This window comes from Primulina eburnea, chromosome 4 (genome assembly GCF_022965805.1).
Source record: "Primulina eburnea isolate SZY01 chromosome 4, ASM2296580v1, whole genome shotgun sequence".
NCBI lineage: Eukaryota > Viridiplantae > Streptophyta > Magnoliopsida > Lamiales > Gesneriaceae > Primulina > Primulina eburnea.
Window position 1 is genome coordinate 10,455,238 of NC_133104.1, and position 12,049 is coordinate 10,467,286.

Below are 12,049 nucleotides of genomic sequence, written 5' to 3' on the forward strand. Positions count from 1 at the left end.
CAAATCACTTAATAAAAACGTCGAGCAATAATGTTAAACAACGAGTTCGGGTAGGATCCCCTCAAATCCCAACAAATCTAGAGTTTAGCCACTAAAATTCATGCTAGAAATCAACAACAATCTAAGAAATAAAAACTGAGTAATTAAAATACTAAGGTTGACGATGGATGACGGCCACGACGCTTGGAAATCTCGATGTCTTCGAAATCTCTTTGCTCCTAGCCTTCCTCCCAAGAAAAGTGATGGAAAAATATGGTGTCAGTCTCCAAAATGGCGCCCCCTCTCGTGTATTAGGTCTATGGTGTAAGATAGAGTCCACAAAACTTGGAAACAAATCTTCTTGGATCTCGTCGCTCGCTAGGGCGGCCACTTTTGACCGCTGGGGCGAGTGGTTCTCGAATAAAAATCCTCGGCCATGTCTCTGGTCTCGCTGGGGCGGTCACTTTTGACCGCCCTAGCGAGACATTCGCGCAAAAACTCCTCGGCGAGATTAAAATGCTCGCTGGGGCGGTCACTTTTGACCGCCCTAGCGAGACCTCTTCGCTGCTTTGACATATAAAATACCACTTTTTGGTCCAATTCCTACAAAACAACCACAAAATACACGAGATCAGTCATAGGCTAAATAATGCTAAATAATTGCTAAATTAAACTAAAACAAACTAATATGATGCATGAATGCGACTCAAAACCAACACTAAAAACACGTAAAAACGAGTCCTATCAACCCCCTCATACTAACATTTTGCTCGCCCTCGAGTAAAATAGGTTAAAGCACGAGATACTAAACAAACTTAACAATCACAAAATTACTCAAAAAAGAAATAACTAACACCAGTAAATGTCAATGGTGAGTTAACAACGTTTATGTTCATGCCTCAGTTTACTTTCCCACTACCAATCGAGTCAAATCGCAACCGAGTACTCATTCTCATCTACACATAAATCTCGACACTAATTTGAACGTGTGTGTGTGTGTCATGATGGGTCTAGTCATTCGTACTTCAAATAGATCAATTATCAAATCATGCGAGTCACTCAATTAACACTTCAATACAAGTCTCACTAGCATGCATCCCCGTGTCCATTTATCACTAGCCATAAATTGAACTTTATTTGACTCTTAAGTGCAGAGAAAGGTATCGAAAAGAAGGAAAATAGGCTCAAGTGGCTAACAGTCGGGAGTACACCGATCATTTTCATTATGCAATCGTCAAGACTTTTCGTCTGACTTTCCTCGTCTCCTTACATCTCCAACTTTTAGCCTAAGAATAGAATTTCATTCCTTTTATTTCGGCTCCCCCTCACCTTACATCTCCTTCTTTCTTCTCTTTTTCTTTTTCTTTTTTTAAATGCACAATTTTCACACATGTACTCCTTAGGCTAAGAATATAATACTTTGGATTACAGCTGGTTAGGAGTATGACATTTTAATTCAGTGCATTGGAAAGGAGGTAAATGTAAAGTTCAAGGCAAATTAAATTTTCTCATTCAAGGTCCCAATTAGCGACTTATTTTCACGGGTTTACATGCTAAATCAACTCATAAATGGTGCCTTTCAAGTTAACCACACAAAACTTTCAACTTTCACCATTATTCATAAAAATTCTAGTCCCCACACATGTGTGCTCAAAAAGTTCAAAATTTATACCAAAATTTATGCTTTAACAAACACGAGTACCATTCACGAAGTGACCCAATCAATACTTTTGTAAATTCTCAATTCAACATCATCATTGGCTCATAAACTATGTCTTCTCACCATAAACGACACCAAACAAAAGAAATGCAACGAAACTAAACCAATTAACTAAACAATCTACCCACCCCCTCATACTAGAGTTGTGCAATGCCCTCATTGCACAAAAGACTCAAAACACAGAATGCAAACACGAATGGAGACACACAAATAAATGCAAAAATAAATGCACGAATGAAACAACAATCGGAAATAAACATAACACAATAGAAAAAGAAAAAATAAATAAAAAATACAAAATAAATAAAATAAAAATAAATAAATAAAAAGAAAGGACAGAAGTGACTCCCCTCTCAAATGCGCTTGTCAGGTGCTAGCTTTTTACGCTCTAAGTACACGTACTTCAGGTGTGGAGGCCATGGTTTTAGCTCATGTGTTGGCGGTTCCTCAATGCTTGACTTCTGAGTGGTCAAATCTCTTCGATTCCCCATGTCCTCCAGTTTCATCCTTTCTGGCTTCTTCCATTGATGGTTGGCATTATAGTGTTCCACTCTTGCAGATCTTTCTTCATCAAATTCATCCTCCTTCAATTCAGTGGTGAGCGTGGCTTCCAATGAGTCTTTCATAGCATCCTGAACAAATTGACACACAAGTGAATCCGATGAATCAACTATCGAACAATCATTAGTGTGCAGTGTGTGCTTAGGAGCGTTAAAAACATTAAAAGTGATTTCTTGCTTTCCCACTCTCAATCTCAACTTCCCTTCTTGCACTTCAATCACGGCCTTGCCAGTTGCAAGGAACGGTCTCCCTAAAATCAAAGGCATTTCCCTATCCTCTTCCATGTCAAGCACCACAAAATCTGTAGGAAATGTAAACTTTTCCACTTTCACTAACACATCTTCTTTGACTCCTCGTGGAAGTTTGACGGATCCGTCAGCTAGTTGCAAGGACATCTGTGTCGGTTTAGGCTCGCCCAATCCAAGTTTCCTGAATACAAATAAAGGCATAAGATTAATGCTCGCACCAAGATCACATAAAGCTTTAGAAAAAATAACATCACCAATCATGCAAGGGATAGAAAAACTCCCTGGATCCTTTAGCTTTGGTGGGATCTGGTTTTGTACCAATGCAGAACAGTTTTCAGTCAATTTTAACGTCATGTGATCCTCCAATTTCCTCTTATTAGCTAAGATGTCTTTTAAAAATTTAGCATAACTAGGCATTTGCATCAAAGCATCAGCGAAAGGAATATTGATGTGTAACTTTTTAAATACCTCAAGAAACTTACCGAATTGCGCATCAAGTTTTGCTTTTTTCAATGCTGCAGGAAAAGGAGGAGGTATAACAATTTTGGATTGTGCGATGGGTGTTGGTGTAGAGTTAGAAGACTTAACTCCTTGATTTTTCACCTCATCCTCACCGTGCTTGGTCTTTTCCTCATTAGACTCGAGTGCTTTTCCACTACGCAATTCCACCGCCTTCACATGTTCTCTTGGGTTAGTTTCCGTGTTGCTTGGCAAAGCTCCTTGCTCCCTATTAGCAATCAACTTAGCCAATTGTCCAATTTGATTCTCTAACCCCTTTATGGATGCATCTTGGTTCTGAAATCTCGTCTCTGTTGCAGAAATAAATTTAGTCAGCATTTGCTCTAAATTGGACTTCTCCTCCCGAGGCGGTTCTGGCTTGAAACCTTGGTGCATCCCATATGGTGGACCTCTTTGTTGGCGATTTTGGCTGTTTTGGCCTCCCCACGAAAAGTTTGGGTGATTCCTCCATCCCGGATTGTATGTATTCGAATAAGGGTCATTTCTAGGACGGTTCTGGAATCCCACTTGTTTTACCGGTGCTCCCTCAGGCACATAGAATGGATTGCTATCTTGGCAATCCTGCACGCCATGCTCACCCCCACACTTATCACAGAAAATTTCTTGCAGACGCATAGCCGACCCACTCATGCTCATTCCATCAATCTTTCTATTCAAAGCCTCTAACTGTGCTGAAACCGCCGACAAATCATTAACTTGATTAACTCCAGCCCCTCGTCTCTGCCTATCAGACTGAGGATGATAGCTACTCGCAGCCATCTCCTCCAATAACTCATATCCTTCCTCAGCCGTCTTTCTCAGTAAGTTACCACATGCAGCAGCATCTATCATAGTACGGTTAGGAGTAATCAGACCATAGTAGAAAGTTTGAACAACTAACCCAAGCGGTAGCTCATGGTGTGGACATCTCCTCAACAAGTCCTTGTAGCGCTCCCATGCCTCGTAAAGTGACTCGTTCTCATATTGAGCAAACGTAGTAATGTCGGCTCTAAGCTTCATAGTCTTCGACGGAGGAAAGTACTTGATCAGGAATGCCTTTGCCATATCCTCCCATGTAGTGATAGACCCTACAGGCAAACAGTTTAACCACGACTTAGCTTTATCTTTCAGTGAAAATGGAAATAAGCGCAAACGAACAACATCATCAGACACGCCATTAAACTTAAAAATATCACAAATTTCAAGAAAGTCAGCTATATGAGAATTAGGGTCGTCAAGAGCACTTCCCCCAAATTGAACAGTGTTCTGAATCATCTGGATGATAGCTGGCTTGATCTCAAACTGATTAGCTCGGATGACTGGTCTTACGATGCTTGGACGTGCTCCATCAAGAGACGGCTGTGCATAATCCAACATTGGAGTGCGACGTGGTATCTCAACTTGTCTATTGTCACGCTGTTCCTCTCCACGTTCTTGCTCGTGTCTTTCCATCTGTTCTTTGAGTCTTTGTTGTTGTCTTCGACGTCTAGCTGTGCGTTCAATCTCGGGGTCAAAAGGCTCAAGCTTAAATTCGAGTGATCTTCGCATGCACCGCAAGAAAGATCTGCAACACAATGAGAGTATCAAATAACAATAAAATAAATAATACTAAAGAATTTAAACGAGAAATAAAAATTGTGAATCAACAGTCCCCGGCAACGGCGCCAAAAACTTGATCGAGCAAAACTTGCACAGTGAATGGTCCCAAAATTTGTTGTATAATTAAAAGCTCGATTTAAATATCGCAAGTGCACGATAGTCAAGTTATAATAAACGTAAGTGAATACGAGTATCGATCCACAGGGACTGCGTTACACTATTTTTATTCTCACGTAAATTTCTTTAGCAACGATAGATTGAGTTGGTGATTAAACTAAAGTGAATTTAATAACTAAAATAATTAAAGTGCAAGAAAAAGTAATCAATAAATCAATGATTAAATTGGATTAAAATCAAATGAGAAACGAATTTGTTGGGAATTATCAGTTCACCTACCGCTCGTGTTCAAAAAATTATACTCGACTTTTACTCGTGCATTCGACGGAATTCCCTAGACTAATTAATATACTCTGTCGAGCTATATTAATACTAATCATAAACATGCAGTAATCAAGTATCCTCAATTATTTAACAGTTCACGATTGCATTACGTTCTATGGAATCCACTAGCTTTCATCTGGGTGAACTATCACTATCGACACGTACCCAATTCCGTATATCTACTAAAATTGTAAATCCGTGGTTTATACTATGTGATCTTATTGTTAATTATTCTCTCGACATCATTAACAACATGAAATAATCAAAGGAAGTTAGCTAAGCTTCGATTGAAATAAGAATGAACAATAGCATAAACAAATCACTTAATAAAAACGTCGAGCAATAATGTTAAACAACGAGTTCGGGTAGGATCCCCTCAAATCCCAACAAATCTAGAGTTTAGCCACTAAAATTCATGCTAGAAATCAACAACAATCTAAGAAATAAAAACTGAGTAATTAAAATACTAAGGTTGACGATGGATGACGGCCACGACGCTTGGAAATCTCGATGTCTTCGAAATCTCTTTGCTCCTAGCCTTCCTCCCAAGAAAAGTGATGGAAAAATATGGTGTCAGTCTCCAAAACGGCGCCCCCTCTCGTGTATTAGGTCTATGGTGTAAGATAGAGTCCACAAAACTTGGAAACAAATCTTCTTGGATCTCGTCGCTCGCTAGGGCGGCCACTTTTGACCGCTGGGGCGAGTGGTTCTCGAATAAAAATCCTCGGCCATGTCTCTGGTCTCGCTGGGGCGGTCACTTTTGACCGCCCTAGCGAGACATTCGCGCAAAAACTCCTCGGCGAGATTAAAATGCTCGCTGGGGCGGTCACTTTTGACCGCCCTAGCGAGACCTCTTCGCTGCTTTGACATATAAAATACTACTTTTTGGTCCAATTCCTACAAAACAACCACAAAATACACGAGATCAGTCATAGGCTAAATAATGCTAAATAATTGCTAAATTAAACTAAAACAAACTAATATGATGCATGAATGCGACTCAAAACCAACACTAAAAACACGTAAAAACGAGTCCTATCAGGGACTACTGACCCGATGATAGCTGAAGGATGGATTAAGTCCATCAAGGTAATTTTTGTGTTTATGGAGCTGTGGGATGCAGACCGGGTCAGGTGTGCCACATTTCTTCTAACAAGAGACGTCAGACTGTGGTGGGAAAGCGCATCAGTCTCAGTGAACTTGCAAAAACTGACGTGGGATGGTTTCGAGGAGGTTTTCTACTCCAAGTAATTCACTGAGGAAGTACGCTCCCACCTGACCAGGGAGTTCATGACGTTGCGACAGGGAGATCAACATTGTATAATTTGTCAGAAAGTTTGAGATGGGGTGTAACTTTGTGCCCCTGATTGCAAATGATGCCCAAGAGAAGTTGAGGCATTTTATTGATGGGTTGCGGTCAATCTTGAATCGTGATGTGAGAATTGCTTGTCCTACTACCTATGTCATTGTTGTGTTTAGAGCTTTGGCGACAGAACAGGACCAAAGGGACATCGAGTGTGATAGACAGGGCAAGAGGCCCTATCAGGCACCTCAGCAGCAGCAATAGTAGTGACCTCAGTTTAAGAGGCATTTCCAAAGACAACAGGGGAAGAGGCCATTTCAGGGACCACCGAAATCAAGGGTCCCATCCCTCGGCAGAAGGCTCCTCAGAGGCTCGGAGAGCACCCGGTGTGCCCAAAGTGCAACCGCCAGCATCCGGGACAATGTTTATGTGGATCGAGCAAATGCTTCAAATGTGAAGCTAGCGACCATGTGCTGAAGGACTGCCCACAGTGGAGGCAGCCGACCTAGGGGAGAGTTTTCGCCATGCAGGTAGAGGAGGAAAACCCAGACACGACCCTGTTGACTGGTAACTTATTTAATTGAGCACTGCATTATTTTGCTATGCATGTTTTGAAATTTTATTTGGGATTATTAGTGTGCTAGATAGTATTTTGGTGACTTGTGCAGAGAATTTTCTACTATGTTTGTGGTTAAGATTAAAATTTTGGGATATAAGTTTTGTGTGTTTTGCTAACGTCTCTCAGGAAATATTTTCATAAAGAGAGTCGCCACGAAGGCCTTGAAAAATTCCGGGGCCACTCAATCTTTTATTTCGGAGACGTTCGCTAATCATCTGACGTCCAGTCTATTGGACTCGACGTGAGTTATTCAATGACAGTCCAATTAGGAGTAGAATTATCAGCTACTACCGTGGTCAGAGACATTGATCTAGAACTGCAGGGCCACCTAGTTTTTGACGATCTGATTGTTTTGCCAATGCGAGAATTTGATATTATCTTGGAATGGACTGGCTGGCGAAGAACAGAGTTCTTATTGACTTTCAGAAGAGGTCAGTGTTGGTAAGACCGTTGGGCATGGAGAAGTTTCTCTTTGAGCCGGATAGATGGAGGAGTTTCCCTCGCGTAATCTCTTGCATCCAGGCACAAAGACTTATTCATAAAGGGTATCAAGGTTTCTTGGCCAGCATAATTTCCGCACCTGATGTACCCACTTCATCAATATCTGATGTACCAGTAGTCAGAGATTTCCCTGACGTTTTTCCTAATGATGTCACAGGCCTTCCACTAGAGAGAGAGGTGGAGTTTGCCATTGATCTCATGCCAGGCACCGTGCCAATCTCTAAGGCACCGTACCGATTAGTTCCAGCTGAGATGTTAGAGCTCAAGCAGCAGATTCAGTAACTCCTAGACAAAGAATTCATCCACCCTTGTTTCTCACCATGGGGCGCACCAGTGCTCTTTGTAAAGAAGAAAAATGGGAGCATGAGACTGTGTATCGATTACCGAGAGTTGAACAAGGTGACGATCAAGAATAAATACCCACTTCCAAGGATCGAGTACTTGTTCGATCAGTTGCAGCGAGCTACATCGTTCTCTAAGATAGATCTACGATCTGAGTATCATCAATTGAAGGTAAAAGATACAGATGTTCATAAGACAGCCTTCAAAACCAGACATGAGTACTACGAGTTCTTAGTGATCTCGTTTGGACCGACGAATGCTCCAGCGATTTTCATGGACCTCATGAATTGAGTATTTCAGCCCTATCTAGATCAGTTTGTCATAGTGTTCATTGAAGACATTCTTATCTACTCGAAGAGCCATGAGGAGCACAATTAGCATTTGGGTACAGTTTTGCAGTTCTGCACAGAGTCACAAGTTGTTTGCAAAATTCAGTAAGTGTGAATTCTGGTTGGAAAAAGTAGCATTTTTGGGTCATATAAAATTTAGCAGTGACATTGAGGTGGATCCAGCTAAGGTAGCAGCAGTTAAAGGATGGGTCGAGCCGAAGAATGCGTCAGAGATCCACGATTTCCTAGGCTTGGCAGGCTACTACAGGAAATTTATTCAGGGGTTTTTCTCGATTGTCGTGCCACTCACTTCATTGACTAGAAAGAATGCTAAATTCGTATGTAGTGAAGAGTGTCAGAAGAGTTTCGATACTTTGAAGAAAGCTCTTATCACAGTGCTAGTGTTAGCCATACCAGCAAGGCAATGTAATTTTGTGCTGTACACTGATGCGTCTAAGCTCGGTTAAGGCACAGTATTGATGCAACATGTTTGGGTTATAGTTTATGCCTCAAGACAGTTGAACGTGCATGAGAAGAATTATCCGACTCATGACCTTGAGTTAGCTGTCGTTGTCTTTGCATTGAAGATATGGAGACATTATTTGTACGGCGAGAAATACCAGATATTTAATGATCACAAGAGTCTCAAGTATTTCTTCATGCAGAAAGGGCTGAATATGAGACAAAGACGGTGGTTGGAGTTAGTGAAATACTACGATTGTGAAATTAGCTACAATCTAGGGAAAGATAATGTTTTCGCAGATGCCTTGACCAGAAAGGTTTCAGTCGTAGCACAGTTGTCAGTGCAGAGATCTCTTCAGTCAGAAATTTAGAGATTTGGTTTAGAGGTTTATCCTATGGGCAGGGCTCCTAAGCTGTCTAATCTGACAGTCCAGTTTTCGTTGCTAGACCGAATCCGTAGATGTCAGCCTTCGGATGAAAAGTTACATAAATGGAGACTGAAGGATGAGGCCAAGGGTAGTGTACTCTACACAGTGCCTGATGTTATTGTGAGATACAGGGGAAGGATGTGAGTGCCTAGTGTTGATTCGATCAGAGAGGATATTTTGACAGAGGCACATACATCTCCGTATTCTATCCACCCAGGAGGTACCAAGATGTACAAGGATTTGAAGATTCTGTATTGGTGGCCAGGTATGAAGCGAGACATCTGCCGATTTGTATCTGAATGTCTCACTTGTCAGCAAGTGAAAGCAGAGCATCAGAAGCCCGCATGAATGCTTAAGCTGCTCCCTATCCCCGAGTGTAAATGGGAGAATATTAGCATGGACTTTGTTGTTGGTTTGCCGAGGTAAGTCAGAAGATCCAATGACATTTGTGTTGTAGTGGATCGACTTACTAAGTCAGCACATTTCTTGCCAGTGAAGACGACTTTCTCCATTACTCAGTATGCAAATCTCTATATCAGGGAGATAGTTCGATTGCACGGGACCCCAGCTTTTATTGTGTCCGACAGGGACCCGAGGTTCACATCGTCCTTTTGGAAGAGTTTACATGCAGCCATGGGGACCAAGTTGCTATTCAGTACATCATTTCACCCTCAGACAGATGGCCAGTCTGAGCGAGTGATCCAGATTTCGGAGGATTTGTTGAGAGCTTACGTTATCGATTTCCATGGGAATTGGGAATCAAAGTTACCTCTAGTGGAGTTTACCTATAACAAAAGTTTTCAATCATCTATAGGTATGGCTCTCTACGAGGCATTGTATGGAAGGAAGTGCAGATCGCCGATTCATTGGGATGAAGTCGGTGAGAGATCAGAACTTGATCCAGAGATTGTTCAACAGACTGCAGATGTGGTGGTCAAGATTCGAGACAGGATGAAGACCGCACAGAGTTGTCAAAAGAGTTATGCTGACCAGAGGAGAAGGGATCTTGAGTTTGCCGTAGGAGATCACGTTTTCTTAAAGATAACACCTATGAAGGGGTTATGAGGTTTGAGAAGAAAGGCAAGCTTATTCTAAGGTTTATTGGACCGTTCAAGATTCTTGACAGAGTTGAGACACTAGCTTAGTGTGTAGCCCTACTGCCGAATTTGGCCGGAGTACACAATGTTGGAACGAAATTCCGGCGTTTGACAAAAGATTGAACAACTGATTCTAGCAACTGAATTGGACTAACTGATCGACGTAACTGAACACGTCATCAGTCAACTGATCTCTTCAACTAAAGTATATTTCTTCGTCAACTGATCTTTACTAGCTGATCTCTCAGCTGTACACGTCATCAGTTGACAGCGACAACCGACATATAGTACAGCCATCTGCAACTGGTAGTGGCTCGCCGCATTTCAGAAATGAACAGTGTACTATTGTCAGGATATATCGACGTGGCAATCACCGGTTAGAATATTCAAATATCTTTAATGTTACCGTTGAGAGGGAAGCCTATAAATAGTCGAAGGCAGCAGCTGAAGCTATATCGCATTCTCAGTTATCTTACTTGCTGTTACGCTGCAAAAATATCCGCTCACACTAAGGAATCAAGCTCACGCTTATCAGTTTTATCAGTAGTATTCTAGACTACGCTCTTGAGCTTTCATAGCACCTTGTAATAGATTGATAGAATTTCTAAATTGTGCTAAGATCAGTTACGATCTGTAAAAGTGTTGTATGCTAAGAGTTTCAGTATTGGCAAAGTGATAAGTCCAAACTGAAGTGGGTCAGTACACTGATTTGTATTTGATCAAAGTCTTTTAGTGAAAATCCTATATGCGTGATAGAAGGGGTGACGTAGGAGTTGTTCAAGTCTCCGAACATCCAGAAACAAATTGTGTTGTTATTACCTTCAGTTATTATTTTCAGTTATATACTCTATCCTTCAGTCAGTTAGTTTTTCCGCAACTGTTTATTCAATTTAACTGATTGTTGTTGACCGAAGAATATTTTAGATTCAGTTTGTAATACAACTGAAATCAGTTTGTCGAAGAATTATTTTAATTGAGCAGTGTTTATTCAACCCCCCCCCTTCTAAACACTCTTCACCCGATTCACCGATCCTTTCAAGTGGTATCAGAGCAAGTCATATCCTTTCAAAAGAATATCTATACTCAAATTGCTCACTATGTCTTCATTCAACAAGATCCCCATGTTCTCCAGAGAAGATTTTGACGATTGGAAGATAAGGATGCAGGCTCATCTAGCTGCACAGGATGATGACATGTGGTACGTTATAACTGACGGACCCATGAAGATTTTGAAAGCCAACACAGCAGTTGCAATCACAGATGGGGCACCTCACCGTATTGAAAAGCTCAGAGATGAATGGACTGCTGAAGACAAGAGAAAAGCTAATTTGGATAATGTACCAAAAGACATATTGTACAAAACACTGGACAAAGTGACGTTCAGTAAAATCAAGATGTGCAAAACAGCCAAAGAGATTTGGGAGAAATTAATCCAGCTTTGCGAAGGCAATGAACAAACCAAAGAAAACAAGCTATCTGTTGCTGTACAAAAGTTCGATAACATCAGAATGAAAATTGGAGAAACGATGCATGAATATGATGAGAGAACCAGCTGCATCATCAACGAACTGAATGCACTTGGAAAGGTGTATACAAATAAAGAAGTAGCATTGAACGTTATCAGAGGTCTTCCCAAAGAATGGGATGTGAAAACCATGGCTATGAGGGAGTCTAAAGATCTGAACAAAGTTGAACTCCATGACTTGTTTGCTGACTTAAAAGCATATGAGTTTGAACTGCAAACTCGAAATGGAGAACCATCTACCCCAGCAGCAACTACTGCCTTAGCTGCTGTGAGATCAGAACCAACTGGTTCAGTTGAGAAAGCCGCAGATCAATTAAGCAATGACGCCATGTCATTGTTCATCAGGAAATTCGGGAGATTCATGAGGAAGAATCAAGGAAATTTTCAGAAGCAGTAC

At 41.2% G+C, this 12,049-nt stretch overlaps 1 non-coding gene across 1 annotated transcript; it reads left to right on the forward strand.

Annotated features, from left to right (window-relative positions):
- Nucleotides 1-3,916: 3,916 nt before the first annotated feature.
- Nucleotides 3,917-4,023, forward strand: LOC140831285 (small nucleolar RNA R71). The gene has a single exon (XR_012117856.1). It is a non-coding gene; the product is annotated as a small nucleolar RNA R71 (small nucleolar RNA).
- Nucleotides 4,024-12,049: the final 8,026 nt, after the last annotated feature.